Source organism: Rhinolophus hipposideros, assembly GCF_964194185.1.
Source record: "Rhinolophus hipposideros genome assembly, chromosome: 4".
Lineage (NCBI taxonomy): Eukaryota > Metazoa > Chordata > Mammalia > Chiroptera > Rhinolophidae > Rhinolophus > Rhinolophus hipposideros.
In genome coordinates, this window is record NC_138050.1 from 10,991,581 (window position 1) to 11,006,951 (window position 15,371).

A 15,371-nucleotide genomic window follows, 5' to 3' on the forward strand; every position below is an offset into this window, starting at 1 on the left:
CTCTGAGATGAACCATTAGATTAAAAAGAAAGAAAAATAACATTGTCAGTTAAACTATCACTTGCCATCAGTTGTAAAATTCATCCCAATTTCAGAGATGTAAAAATGTGAAAAGAGCCTGATCACTCTTTATTGAAAAAAGTATTTTTCATGTGATCCATTACAAAATTATCTTTTTAAATGGCTGCTAGATAATTGTCTCGCTGAAACACTTTGGACTTAATTATTTCAAAAATCCATCAAAAATGGCACCTAAGGGGAAAAATAAAGCTAAAACCAAGTTCTGGGTCTTTTATGAGAGGTACAAACTGAAATATTTATAGGTGAAATAATGGTGTCTTGGATTTGCATCACCAAAAAAAAAAAAAAAATAATTCCGGGAGTGAGCATTGTGGGAAACTATAGATGAAACAGGACTGGCTATGAGCCGATAATTGTTCAAGCTGGATTGCAGGGTATATGGGGGCTTAGTATACTGTTCTCTTAAAATTTCAGGGAAAAAGAATTTCTGTCTGTAAAGTAGTAAGAGAAGCTCCAGGGAATAGGATTGGGTTTCCTTACATTCTGGTTAGCTCTATGTTCATGGTGGCAGGTTCCAGATGGAGACCCAGGGGGACTTCCCCTGGGATTCTGAGTGAGGAGGTGCGTGGAAGGTATGCTTGCTGTTAGCCCTTCAGCTTCCTTCTGAGAACTGTATTTTGTCCAAGCTGCCTGGTCCTACCTTTTATTGCAGTGATAGTTAACTGGTCGTGATGGCCTCGAGCCCTGAGGGCCACTGTGCTATATTTTACAGCAGTGTGTTCTCAGCCTCAGGAGGAATACAAGGTTGGTATAGAGGATAATTAAAAACAACATCAAAGATTTTATTGAATCTTCCAGTCACCATGCTAAGTGGCACACCATGCATAATTTTATTTAATTCTCATGCCAACCCTAACAGATTAATACCATCATGACCTCTGTTTTTACCCCTGAGGAAACAGAGTAAGAGGAAGCGTGAAGCGCACTTCCCAGAGCAGGCAAGTAGCAGGGCCTGGATCTCAACCTGAGCCTGTGCTCTACACCACACTAGGATTGCCTCCTTTCCAGTGACATGGGGTTAAGAGCAGTGGAAATCACAGCCTGTAACTCAGCCTCCCGCCAATATCAGCAGGTGCAGATGGCTGGAAGGAGCACAGACAGGAAGGGAACCCTTGTAGAAACAAATCAAAAAGAAGGCAGAAGAAACCTCTACTAACTAGATAAGCATAGTCTTAGCAGCAGAACAGGAAGAAGAGGCCAGCTCATCAATGGTTGCCATTCTTTTCCGAGCCTTTTTTTTTCTTTTTATTACCACCCCCACCCGTACCTCCTTTCCTTTCGCAACCGTTAACTTCTTCTTTATAGCTATGGGTATGTTGCTGTTTTGTTTATTTCATTTATTTTGTCTCTATTAGATTTCACATATAGGTGAAATCATACATTTTATCTTTCTTTGTCTGGCTTACTTCACTTACCATCAAAGCCTCTAGGTCTATCTATGTTGTCACAAATAGCATAATTTCATTCTTATTTTATTGCCGAGTAATATTCCATTGTGTATATATACACAGGTTTGGACAATTAAGTTTGCGAACTCATCCTAGAATACCTCATTGCTGAATATCACTATGGTCACTTCCGAAGTCCTCCCCTTGGGAAGCTAGGCACTGATGCCAGTGCCTAGTCCACACTTCAAAGCAATTTTGGAACTCTTTTTCTGGAATGGCCATCAGAGCTGTCATTGTATTACCCTTGAGGTCCCGAATGTCATCAAAATGTCTTCCTTTCAATATTTCCATTACCTTTGGGTGAAAAAAGAAGTCATTGGGGGCCAGATCAGGTGAGTAGGGAGGGTGTTCCAATACAGTTATTTGTTTACTGGCTAAAAACTCCCTCACAGACAGTGCCGTGTGAGCTGGTGCATTGTCGTGATGCAAGAGCCATGAATTGTTGGTGAAAAGTTCAGGTCGTCTAACTTTTTCACTCAGCCTTTTCAGCACTTCCAAATAGTAAACGTGGTTAACTGTCCCATTGGTACAAATCCATAATGAATAATCCCTCTGATATCAAAAAAAGGTTAGCAACATCGTTGCAACAAGTTCCTGAATGTAATTGTCGGACTTCTTATACTATGTCTTTATCCATTCATTTGTTGACGGACACCTAGATGCTGCCATATCTTGGCTCTTAGCAGTAACACTGCAGTGAACATAGGGGTACATAGATCTTTTTGAATTTGTGTTTTTGTTTTCTCTGGATAAATACCCAGAAGTGGAATTGCCTTGTCATATGATTTCTGAGGAATCTCCATACTGTTTTCCATAATGGCTACACTATTTACAATTTCGCCAATAGTGTACAAGGGTTCCCTTTTCTCCATGTCCTCCACGGCACTTGTTATTTGTTGATTTATTGATGATAGACATTCTGTCACATGTGAGGTGATATCTCATTGTGGTTTTAATTTGCATTTCCCTGATGATAAGTGATATGGAGCATCTTTTCATGTGTCTGTTGGCCATGTGTATGAGGTGTGACAATTAAGTCTGCAAACTTGTTGCAACCATGTTGCTAACCTTTTTTGATATCAGAGGGATTATTCATTATGAATTTGTACCAACTGGACAAACAGTTAACCAAGTTTACCGTTTGGAAGCTGCAAAGGCTGTGTGAAAAAGTTCGATGTAAACGGCCTGAACTATTTGCCAACAATTCATGGCTCTTGCATCACGACAATGCACCAGCTCACACGGCGCTGTCTGTGAGGGAGTTTTTAGCCAGTAAACAAATAACTGTATTGGAAAATCCTCCCTACTCACCTGATCGGCCCCCAATGACTTCTTTCTTTACCCGAAGAGAAAGGAAATATTGAAAGGAAGACATTTTGATGACATTCAGGACATAAAGGGTAATACACGGCAGCTCTGATGGCCATTCCAGATAAAGAGTTCCAAAATTGCTTTGAAGGGTAGACTAGGTTCTGGCATCGGTGCATAGCTTCCCAAGGGGAGGACTTTGAAGGTGACCGTAGTGATATTCAGCAGTGAGGTATGTAGCACTTTTTCTAGGATGAGTTTGCGAGCACAATTGTCATACTTCACATGTTCTCTTTGAAGAAATGTCTATTTAGGTCATCTGCCCATTTTTAAAGTAGACTGTTTTGGTGTTATGCTGTACATTTTCCTTATATATTTTGAATATTTTGTATCATTGGTGAATATCTTCTCCCATTTAGTAGGTTGTTGTTTTATTTTGTTGATGGTTTGTTTCCTTTGCTGTGCAAAAACTTTTTAGTTTGATGTAGTCCCATTTGTTTATTTTTTTCTTTTATTGCCCTTGCCGGAAGAGACACATCCAAAAAGATACTGCTAAGAATGATGTCAAAGAGTTTATTCCTTATATTTTCTCCTAGAAATTTTATGCTTTCAGGTCTTACATTTAAGTCTTTAATCCATTTTGAATTTATTTTTTACATGGTGTAAGAAAATGGTCCAATTTCATTTTTTTTGCATGTATCTGTCCAGTTTTCCCAACACCACTTACTGAAGAAACTTTACTCCATTGTATATCCTTACATCCTTTGTCATACATAAATTGACTGTACATGTGAAGATTTATTTATGGGCTCTCTATTCCATTGGTGTATATATCTGTTTTTATGCCAGTACCATACAGTTTTGACTATTGGAACTTTGTATTATAGTTTAGTTTAATATCAGGGACTGTGATACCTTCCACTTTGTTCTTTCTCAAGTTTTTCTTAGCTATTCGGGGTCTTTTGTGGCTCCATATAAATTTTAGAGTTAGTTGTTCTAATTCTGCGAAGTATGCCATTGGTATTTTGATATGAATTTCATTGAACCTGTAGATTGCTTTAGGTAGTAAGGACATTTTAACAATATTAATTCTTCCAGTTCATGAACACGGTGTAGCCTTCATTTATTTGTGTCATCTTCAATTTTTTTCTTCAGTGTCTTATAGGTTTTAGAGTATAGGTCTTTCATCTCTTTGGTTAAATTTATGCCTAGGTATTTTATGTGCTTGATGCAATTGTAAATGGGATAGTTTTCTTAATTTATCCTTCTGATCATTTGTTATTAGTGTATAGAAATGCAACAGGTATCTGCATATTCATTCTGTATCCTACAAATTTACTAAATTCATTTATTAGTTGTAATAGATTTTTGGTGGAGTCTTTAGGGTTTTCTGTATATAGTATCCTGTCTTCTGCAAATAAGCAGTTTTACTTCTTCCTTTCTGATTTGGATGTATTTTATTTCTTTTCCTTGTCTTATTGCTGTGGTTAGGACTTCCAATACTATGTGGAATAGAAGTGATAGTAGACATCCTTATCTTGTTCCTGATCTTACAGTAAAAGTTTTCAGCTTTTCATCATTGAGTGTGATATTAGCTTTGCTATGGGTTTGTCATGTATGGCCTCTATTATGTCCAGATAGCTGTCTTCTATACCTACTTTATTGAGAGTTTTTATCATAAAAGGATGTTGGATTTTCTCAAATGATTTTTCTGAATCTATTGAGATGATTATGCATTTTGTATCCTTTATTTTGTTAATGTGGTGTGTCACATTGATTTATGGATGTTGAACCATCCCTCTATCCCTGGGATGAATCCCACTTGGTCATGGTGTATAACCCTTTTAATGTTGAATTTGGGTTGCTATTATTTTGAAACTTTCTGCATCTGTATTCATCAATAGACACATCTTTGTCTGGTTTTGGTATCAAGGTAACGCTGGCTTCATAGAATGAGCTTGGAAGCATTGCTTCCTCTTCAATTTTTAAAAATAGTTTAAGAAGGATAGTTATTAATTCTTATTTAAATGTTTGGTAGGATTCACCTGTGCAACCATCTGGTCCTGGACTTTTATTTGTTGGGAGTTTTTTGATAACTACTTCATGTTCACTGCTAGTAATTGGTCTGTTTAGTTTTTTGCATTTCTTCCTGGTTCAGTCTTGGAAAATTATATAGTTCTAGAAATTTCATTTCTTATAGATTGTTGAATTTGTTGGCATATAATTTTTCACATTATTCTTTAATGATTCTTTGTATTTCTGTGGTGTCAGTAACTTCTCCTCCTTTATTTACGATTTTATTTATTTGTACTCTTTTTTTTTCTCCTGATGAGTTTGGCTAACAGTTTGTCAATTATTTTTTAAATCTTTTTAAAGAACCAGCTCTTAGTTTTATTGAATTTTTCTATTTTCTTAAATTTCTATTTCTTTTATTTTCACTCTGATCTTAACTATTTCCTTCCTTATGTTTACTTTGGGTTTTGTTTGTTCTTTTTCTCTTTCAGTTCCTTTAGGTGTAGCGTTAGGTTGTTTATTGGGGAGTTTTCTTATTTCTTGAGGTAGGCCTGTATAGCTATGAAATTCACTCTTAAAACTGCTTTTGCTGCATCCCATAAATTTTGAAAAGTTGTCATTTCATTTTCATTTGTTTCAAGATTGTTTTTGATTTCTTGTTTGATTTCCTCTTTGATCCATGTTTGTTTAGTAGCATATTGTTTGGTCTCCACGTATTTGTGTTTTTCTTCAGTTTTTTTCCTGTAGTTGATTTCTAGTTTCATGCCATTGTGGTCATAAAAGATGCTTGATGATTTCCACCTTCTTGAATTTATTGAGGCCTTTTTGTGTGTGTGTGACCTAATATGTGATCTATAGGCCTGTTTTTTGTGGGTTTTTTTTGTGACCTAATATGTGATCTATATTGGAGAATGTCCTATGTGCATTTGAGAAAAACGTGTGTAATCTATAGTATTTGGATGAAAGGTTCTAAAAATCTTTATTAATTTGATCTGGTCTAATGTGACTTTTAAAGCCATTACTTCATTATTAATTTTCTGTCTGGATGAACTAACTATTGGTCTGAGTGGCATATTAAAATAATCCCTTACTATTTTTATATAACTGTGAATCTCTCCCTTTATGTCCAATAATATTTGCTTTATATATTTAGGTGTTCCTTTATTGAGTGTGTAGATAGAGATTTATAATTCTTATATCCTCTTCTTTGATTGCCCCCTTTATAATTAGGTAATGACCCTCTGAGTCTATTTTAACCTTTTTGTTTTAAAGTCAGTTTTGTCTGATATGAGTGTTGTTACACCAGCTCTCTTTTCATTTATATTTTCATGGAATATTTTTTTCCATCCCTTTACTTTCAGTCCGTGTGTCTTTCAACTTCAAGTGAGTTTCTTGTAGGCAGTCTATAAATGGGTCATTTTTAAAGTCACTTAGCCATACTTCATCTTTTTATTGGAGTATTTAATCCATTTACTTTTAAAATAGTTATTGATAAGTATATACTTACTACCATTAAGTTACTCTTTTTTTTTTTATGGTTGTGTTTCTTTCTTCTCTTGATGTCTTTTCTTGTGGTTTGCTGGTTTTCTTTTGTGTTTTGTTTGGGTTCCTTTTTCTTTATTGTTTGAATAGCTTTTGTATATCTTTTTGTTTTGTGGATATATGTGTATATATATATATATATATATATATATATATATATATATATATGTAATTCTATATCTGTAACAGTCTATTGTAAGCTGATGAGCACTTTAGTTTGAATATATTGTTTAAGTACTACATTTTTACCTCCCTTCCATGCTTTATGGTATTGATGTCATGCTTTAGGTCTTTTTGTGTTGTGTATGTACTGACTACTTATTGTAGTTTGGGTGATGTTTGATACTTTTTCCTTTTGTCTTTCATAGTAGTTTTTTAAATGTCTGATTCATTGGATTTATTAAATATTTAGCTTTACCTGTGAGATTTTTTTCCCTTTCTCATATTTTCTTATTTCTGGTCATAGCCTTTCCTCTTCTGTTTAAATAAGACCTTTTAACATTTCCTGTAAAGCTAGTTTAATCATGATAAACTCATTTAATTTTTGCCTGTATTGGAAATTTTTACCTCTCCAATTCTGAATGATAACCTTGCTAGGTAAATTATTCTAGGTTGTATGTTCCTTTCAGCACTTTAAAGATGTCCTGCCACTCCCTCTGGCCTGTAAATTTCCTGATGAGAAATCAGCTTATAGCCTTATGGGATTTCCTTTGTATGTAACTCTTTGTGTTTCACTTGCTTCCTTCAAGATTATGTCTTTAATTTTTGCCATTTTAATTACAATATGTGTTGGTGTAGGTCTCTTTGGGCTCATCTTGTTTGGAACTCTATGCTTCCTGGACCCGGACATCTGTTTTCTTTCCCAGTTAGGAAAGTTTTCAGCCATTGTTTTTTTAAATAAAGTTTCTGTTCCTTTCTTTTCCTTCTGAGATCCCTCTAATGAAAATGTATGAGCATTTGTTGTTATCCCAGAGGTCCTTAAATTATCCCCTTTTTAAAAAAAATTCCTTTCAACTGTTCTGATTAGTTGATAGCCAGTATTCTGTCTTCCAAGTTGCCGATCCTTTCTTCTATACTAGCTAATCTGCTGTTGATTCTTTCTACTGTATTTTTGACTTCAGTTATTGTATTCTTCTGATCTATTTGGTTCCTTATTATACCTTCTAACTTTTTGTTAAGTTCTCCCTAAGCTCCTCTATTCCACTCTCAAGTGTGGAAGCATCCTTATGATAGTTTATTTGAATTATCTGTCAAGCAAATTACTTATCTTAGTTTCCTGGGTTGTTTTTTTCTCCCCCTGGGGTTTTTGTTGTTGTTCCTTCATTTGAGAGATATTCTTCTGCCTTTTCATTTTGTTTGACTTTCTATCTTTGTTTATATGAATTAGACTGTCTTTCCCAGTCTTGAAAAAGTGGCCTTATCTACATAAGTGTCCTCTGTGCAGTTTGTGTGTGCTGGGTGGTTTTGGCAGGCCGGTAGGAACCAAGTGGGTGCTTACTGTAACTGGAGCACTCGCCAGCAAGCCGGAGTGGCCCTATGTGGGGAGCCCACGTGTGCGTGGTGATAGATACCTTGTTGATCCTGCTTGCTCCCTTTGTTGGGGGCCTGAATGGTCTTGGGCTATGTGTCCAGAAATACACTGCAGCAAGCTTGCAGGGAGGCCAGAGCACTGGGGTAGAGCTTCTCCCCACCCTAAAGAGGTGGAGGGGGACATTAACAACAGTGCTCACCGGCACCTCTGACTCCAGAGAACTCCCACAGTCCCCGGGGAGCTCCCATAGCTCCCCAGCCTTCTCTCGTTTGTTGTACAGAAAGTTGTCTTGTGAAGTGACCACTGTGTAGGCTTTAAGTACCAAGTCGTTTTTGAAGAGGGTTTGAGCAGGGCGGGTGCTTACCGCCCCAGGGGCACTGGTTTGTTTGGCTGCAGCAGCTCCTGGCCATGCGGCCAGGTGTGTGTGGCGATGCCCCGTTGTTCCTGCTTGCTCCCTTTGCTCGGGGGTAAAAGGCTCTTGGCTAGAGATGCACTGTGGTGATCTTGCAGGTGGGCCAAAGCACTGGAATAGAGCTTCACCTGCGCTACTGAAGTGGAGGGGGGTGTAAACAGTGGTGCTCACTGTAACCGTCCAGGTACAGACAGTTTCTGCAGCTCTCATAGGACTCGTGCAGTTTCCCAGCTTTCTCTGTTTGGTCACTTTCTCTTGTTTGTTATTCAGAAGCTGTTTATTCAGCCCTCAGTTTTCTCACAGGAGTAACTGCTCTCTCTATATGTGTATATTTGAGTTTCCTCATGGGAGAGGGTCAGTTCAGTGTCTTCTTATGCTGCCGCCATCTTGGACCTTCTCTCCTGAGTCTGTAAATCATTTTAGTGTACTCATGCTTTCTCAAGCCTCTCATGCCTGCGTTTAGCTGGTATGTTGCCTATCATCTCCTGGAACTCAGTTGGTCCTTCTAGATCCACGGCTTCTTTCACTCCATCTGGAATCTTAATGCTCCTTATCATGATATGAAGAGTATTTTCTTGCACAGCCTTGTCCCTATAGGGCCCTGACTGTCCAACCATACTTTGTTGCAAGATCTAATTGTTAACCTTGTAGAGGCTCAAAGATTTCGTCTTCCTTGCTAGGCTAACTACTACCTCCATCTCCATATTCACCCACAAATGCCTCCATAACATTGGAATAAAAAGATCTTTTGGAATGGGAAGTCTTGAAGTCATCATCTGGAGTGGCCAGTAGTTTGGGCGGTAGGGTTCAAGGGTGGTTCAAGGATGGCATGTGCACTCAAAAGTAATGACGGTCACGCAGGAGATTGGACTAAGACGACAGGCTTGTACTACAGCCAGCACGTGGCTTGGCATATAGCATATCCCATTCATATGCCTCCCTTGCCCTTCTAACAATGTCATCGAGATCACCTTACCTTCTTTGTTTATACCATATGGAATTTACTACCAACCAGAATCCTAAAGTCTTATTTCAAAAGTACAAGTTCTTTCAATGACTCAGTACTTGTGCATTTACGCTTATGGACCAAAGTAAATAACCTTATATTTATCACGGTTATATAGGTCTAGGTAGATTCAGATCATTATTCCAACCTGTTAAGATCTGTTTGGATTTTAATGATGTCAGCACACAATGTATTATTCTTTTTAGTTTTATATCCAGACATTTGTTAAACGTACATTTATCCGAGACACTGATAAAAATATTTATTAGGATAGAACCAAGAACAGAGTTTTGGTATAAGCCACCTGCCTGCCCCTCCCAGGTTGCTAAGAAGCACCCTCTAAGTATGTTCATTCAACTAGTTATTAATCTGTGTAATTGCATTAGCTCAGCTCCTATTTCTCAATCTTGTCTCCAACGATATCATGATGGAATTACACAATGCCCCACTGAAGTTAATGTGCATTTTGTCTATTGCAGTTCCTTGAACTATTGTTTCCCAGTAATTTGGCCAGATATAACTTGATATAAGCAATTTGACAAAAAGCAGTTTGATTGAGAAGGCAAGTTTGTGAAAACAATGATCTGTTTAAAAGGGAATAATGGCAGTCGGCATCTTTCAAATATGGTCATTTTTTTTAACTGTTAGAGCTGTGATCCATTTTGCACCTTATATTTTTTTTCCATTTTTGCTTTTCCTCATTAGCTTGATTTTTTAAATTTCTAATTCATTTTCATAACTTATTCCTAGTTGCAATTGCTTATAATGTAGAATAATGGAAACAATCTAACTATTCAGCAGTTAAGTACAACAATGCAAATGTGTAACTGATGGATTATTTTTAAAAATATGCTAGGTTCCAAATACCATATGGTAGATAAAATTCATATGTAGTCATAGAAAAAGCATGCAGAAGGCTATCATACACTCATATGCAATCATTGGTTGCCACTATTTGAATGAGATTATGTTTAAATTTTTTCTGGTTTATATTTATAATTTTCCCAAAATTAGCATGTGTTGTTTAAAAAGCCTAAGGTAATGCATAAATTATAAGTGTAGTCAATTGTTCAATCAGTCTGTTAGTTTCAAATAATTAGTTCCTTTTGGGATCCTTAGCTTGTTGCCTAAACAATTCCTTAATTGTTCAAACTTATCACAATAGAGAGAGTAATTGTTTGAAGATAAATTCAATATACATAATGATAACAGTAGAAGTTCTAAAAACTGTAATGTTTGTAGATATTTATTGTGCTATAAAGCTGTCCTGTGTCTTATCACCCATACTTAAACATTTAATGGTGGAAGATACTCATTTTAAGATACTGATTTTCAACTAATTTATTGTGTTGACCAATTTGCTTTTGACCAAATTGCTTTTGGCTAAATTACATGTTCTCCATCTAACAGGCTAATAATATGTAATAGGAAAAAAATGTGCCTACCTGATGATTTCCTTTTGAGAGAATGTGTGCTAGATTCTAGGGATTCTTGGGCGTCTCTTTTGGATGTTTTATATCCCATTCCTTTAATAATCCATTCTAGAATCTTTCCAGTTTGAGAAAATTTAACAGTCTGTGTAAGTCCCTTTTGAAGCTATCTAAAGACGCCATTGGGGAATAAGCTCCTACTTGAAAATAAACGCTGACAAACTTGGCTAGGATGCCATCCAAGTACTTATTCCAAGTATTTTGCACTGACCAGTTCTCAAGGAAGTTGCTCAACTTCTCCACCCTCTGGCATCGCTACAGAATCAGTTCAAAAATACAACATACATTTAATATTCTCCCGCCGTATAGGTTTCCTAATGTTATTTTTCCCTTGACCCTGTTATTACTATGATTTAAAAAATCAGAGTGGTTCCAGGCCATGATTGCGGCTTGCCCCTGTTCTTACCTCCTTGTCTATAGTTACGGCTGTCTGAGAGGGAAGCTATGTCGGAGTCACCAAAAGCTCCTGTAGATTGCCAGCCAACCCTGCCTGAGTCTTCTGAGTGTTGCTGCCCTGCACATAGGTGATCAGTTATACTTTCTATGATTTTCCCTAACATACCAATATATTTAAATTATTTTCCATTTTGTCTGTAAATAATTGCAGCCAGGATTGTTATTTTTAATATCCTAGTTCTCACCTTCCTAGGGTTTGTTTAACATAAAATAGTCTGGGCACATCTCTCAGTGTTTGTTCCCATAGACCATGTAATCTCAGTGAAAACTTGTAGAATGATTGAAGGATCAGGCTTCAAATGAAGGATAGGAAATTGCAGTGGTTAATTTTAGCTATTCTTTCAGGCCTTCGTTCATTTAATAAAAAAAAAAAAGGAAAGGAAAGAACAAAGATAAAGGGAACTATTAGCTTTGGAAACAAATGAGATATTCTTTAAATGTGAGTTCTATGATGGTGGTGATTTCATCAGGGTTTGGTTGTTAAAATGACAGAGGATTCTTATTCTAACACTTACAGTTCCAGCACCTTTGTCTACCTTTTGGGAACTGCTCCCAAGCATTACTGTGCTAAGAAATCAGAGTCAGAGTACAGCTATGAGAAAAAGACCCAAGACTGTCAAAGATGAAAAATACAACAATTTGAGTGAATCTCATCTTTGATAAAATAGAGAAATCTTGATTATTTTTCTCATCCCCGATTAAGCAATTTTTCCTGAACTGACATAAGCAATATATGTTACCTTTTTTGCCCCCCTCTCCCCCTTTTGTGCTTTTAATTTCATTAGAACAAGACAAAGAATTACCAAGAATAGTTCTCATGTTGTGTCTGGTTAATGAAGCTAATGCATTGCCTAAATATTGATTCGCATGTACAGGGTATTTGGATGGCAGATGTGTAGAAATGTTGTCAAGTTAAAAGTAACCATTGCCACAAGGTTGTGGCACACGAGGATGCCAACCGAAGCCCACTGCTGTCCCTCGGAGCTTGGCACCCTTGGTGTCCTGGCTGCACAAAGTAAATAACCCGAGCCTCACTTCCTTAGGACCCTTCTTCACCTTTTCACTTGAGCTGTTTTAGAAATGTGTGCTAAGACTAGCAAGATACAGCAACAAGAGAAGTCCTTAGATAGCCCATGAGAACCCATGCTCGTTACTGTGAAAATTTTCTTTCCTCCAGGACAAAGGTAGCTTCATGACTCTAATCCTTAGAGTGAATGAGTACCTCGCCTAAAGTGTGTGCAGCTAATCAGTAATGGTTCAAAGGGTAGGTTCGTGGAAATGCCTGGGCCAGGTGAGGCAGCCTTGTCCTGGAAGGGAGAAAGCCTGGGGGAGGGGAGATGGCATCCAGGTCACACCCCACCACTGCTGCCACTTCAGACTTCAAGGTCAGATGCCCTCAGCTCTCTGGGTCACCTTTTCAGCCTATAAACGGGAGGAAATCCCTATATGGCAGGGATATGCACTGGGGGCCGATCTGTGACCACAAAGTACTATCCAGGGTGAGAAAGACAATAATGACCAAGAATCTGATTGCTTTGTGCTGTCAGTATAAAGGACACAAAATGGGGTTCAGAGCTCTCGGGGGGAAGTTGGAGATTCCCACAATTAGCTTAGTCCCTGGGGAACTGACGAAAACAGCGGAAGACAGTGGGGACATCTGGGCAAAGACTTAAGAGAAAAGAAGTAGCGCGACTGTAGTCTAGGTCTTCTCCTTTATGGTCTCCAGAGCACAGGAAGAAGAGTCAACATCTTATTTTCCCTACAACAGAGCAATATTTTACAGTGACACCCTTTTAGAAACATCATTAGATAGCTAAAAGCATCCAGCATTCCACTGTTGGGAGTCTGGGCACACTTGAAGAAAAGCATTAAAGCTCCTGTAAATTTCTACAGAAAGACTGGATTTCATTAACATCATTATACCAGTAACTGCCTTACATACTGTTCAGCTTGTTCTGTATCAGTTTGTGTCTGACAGACCGCTGGCTCTCAATGACCTCCCAGCTTCCCAGTATAATGCACCAGTCCCAAGGAACTGGCCTGCACACGGTAACCCCTGACCCTGGCCAATTTCCCCCATCCTGCAGAGCTGCAGCAGCATTTCCATAATCCCCTCCCATGCCTTGAGCAAGCACCAAGTGACACTTGAGATAAAGTACCCAGACCTGAACTGACGTTTGGTTGCAAAAAGAGAGGTTTTCTCTCTCCGGGATGAGCCCCGCACACAGACCCATTTTCAGGTGGCAAAGATAATGTGATCCCATTTGAAAGGATACTGATTACACTGAGTGAAAGCAGAGAGAAAAGTCACCCTGGGCACTTCCACACACGTTTAAAAGTACAACCAGTCTACAGGAATATTTCATCATGGAAGAATTTTTATTTTTTAAGCAGTGGCTTTTTTTTTTTCCTCTTTGAGAGCTGTGTGTGCGTGTTTAACAGAGAGCTGTTATTCTTAAAGGCAGCGGGAGAGGCAGCATGTTCAAGTTTCACATTAAACAACAAAGAGTTTCAAGGAACGTCCTCAAATTACATTCACAGTTTCAAAGTTCAAGAATCGCGGCTGAGCACTGCTTACCTTACACTTTCAGGTCCCAAGAGGTCTTTAAGTTTAAAGCAGTACATCAAATGTGCAGGAGTTATTTTCTTGCACGAGCGTCTCATCTGTCATAGCACCCAGCTCACGCGAGGAACCAGCCTCCTCTTCCCAAACACCAATGAGGGAAGCAGAGGAGCACATGTGGGAAGTGGCTTCCCTGAAAGCCTGTCACAGTCTGCACATGCTCTTTGTGGCAGAGGTGCCAAATCAGTCTTGTGGGGAGGCTAACAGAGCACCTCATTGTGAGGTCCCAGGCATCTCTTGGGGAAGAAAAAGGTTATATAAAGGCTCTAGCCAATCGGAAGTTTTCATGCTTTTGTTAGGATGGGCCCCTTGTTCATTAAAAAATACAGAGGCACTATTTTCTTTTAATTACAGCTTCCCGGGGAGCAAGGAAGGCTAATAACAACCCACCAGTATTTTGAGATAAGGAAAGCTTATCTTTGGGAATTGTGCTGCTGCTCCTGGCTACCTGTGGAGGAGTGCCCACATACAGTAAAAGCTCCATCTCACCACTTAGAAAAGTGTCAACTCCATAAGAACTGACAGGATGTTCTATTGGAGTGAAGTTCACAATTACGAGTGTGCAACAATGTTGGCTAACTCTAGGTCCCACCAAGCCCAAAGGTAAAACAGAAATCTGCATCTGTGTTATAAAATCACTGACATAACATTTCAAATGGACTGTCCCCAGCAAGCTAACTAGAAGTCATTGTGAGGAGAAAGAACACATCCTCTCATGGGACATAGATGTGCAATGACCAGAAAAACAGGTGCCTGTTCCTTTCATATCCACCTGCTACAACGTGCCACAAACAGCAGAGAGGTATTGGGTGAAGGGGAAAAAAAAAAAGTCAAAATACTCAAATCAAACCTCTTCAAAATCCAAATGTTAAGATTTGAGCCATGAAATGAATACTCTTGGCTTAGAGTCTGGTGTTCTATCCTCTCCGGCCTGTGCTAGGCAGTAGCTTGAAGCAGTTAATCAGATGTAAGTAAGAGAAATGGACAGCACCTCACCTCAAAGAAGAAAGAAAGTGGAGCAGAGAAACCCACGTTCAACTTCTGATTCTGGTTGTACATCCAATTCCAAGCCCAGGAAAATCTCGAGGTCTCTCTTGGTCTCAGTTTTTGTTTGATTGTTTTTTTGGTTTCTTTGTTTGTATTCCTGTAAAGTGAGGAAGTTGAACTAGTACAGGAACAGAGAAGTAAATACCTGCAAAGGCTTGGAGTGCAGTTCACTGGGTCAGGGCTAAAGGGAGATGGAGAGCATGAGTGTGTTTCAGAGAGTAGCAATTAGCTCCGCAGTAACTGATCCTAAATGGAATGCGGGCTGAATTGGGCCGATTCTTCTAACTAAAAAAACAAAACAAAAAAACCCTAGAAATTCAGATTTTTATGTGAAATCTCCTAATTTGTTTATATGGATAACTTATTAAAATTGTTTAAACATGAATGCCAAACAAAATCTATCAGGCTGGTCAA

General features: G+C 38.3%; 1 protein-coding gene across 1 annotated transcript in view; it reads right to left on the reverse strand.

Annotated features, from left to right (window-relative positions):
* STARD13 (StAR related lipid transfer domain containing 13) overlaps window positions 1-13,995 on the reverse strand; it is a 490,614-nt gene extending 476,619 nt beyond the window's left edge. The window contains exon 1 of the mRNA XM_081045611.1: window positions 13,866-13,995. The gene's annotated coding sequence lies outside the window, so the exon portion shown is untranslated. The remainder of the gene's footprint in view (window positions 1-13,865) is intronic.
* Between the last annotated feature and the right edge of the window lie 1,376 nt (window positions 13,996-15,371).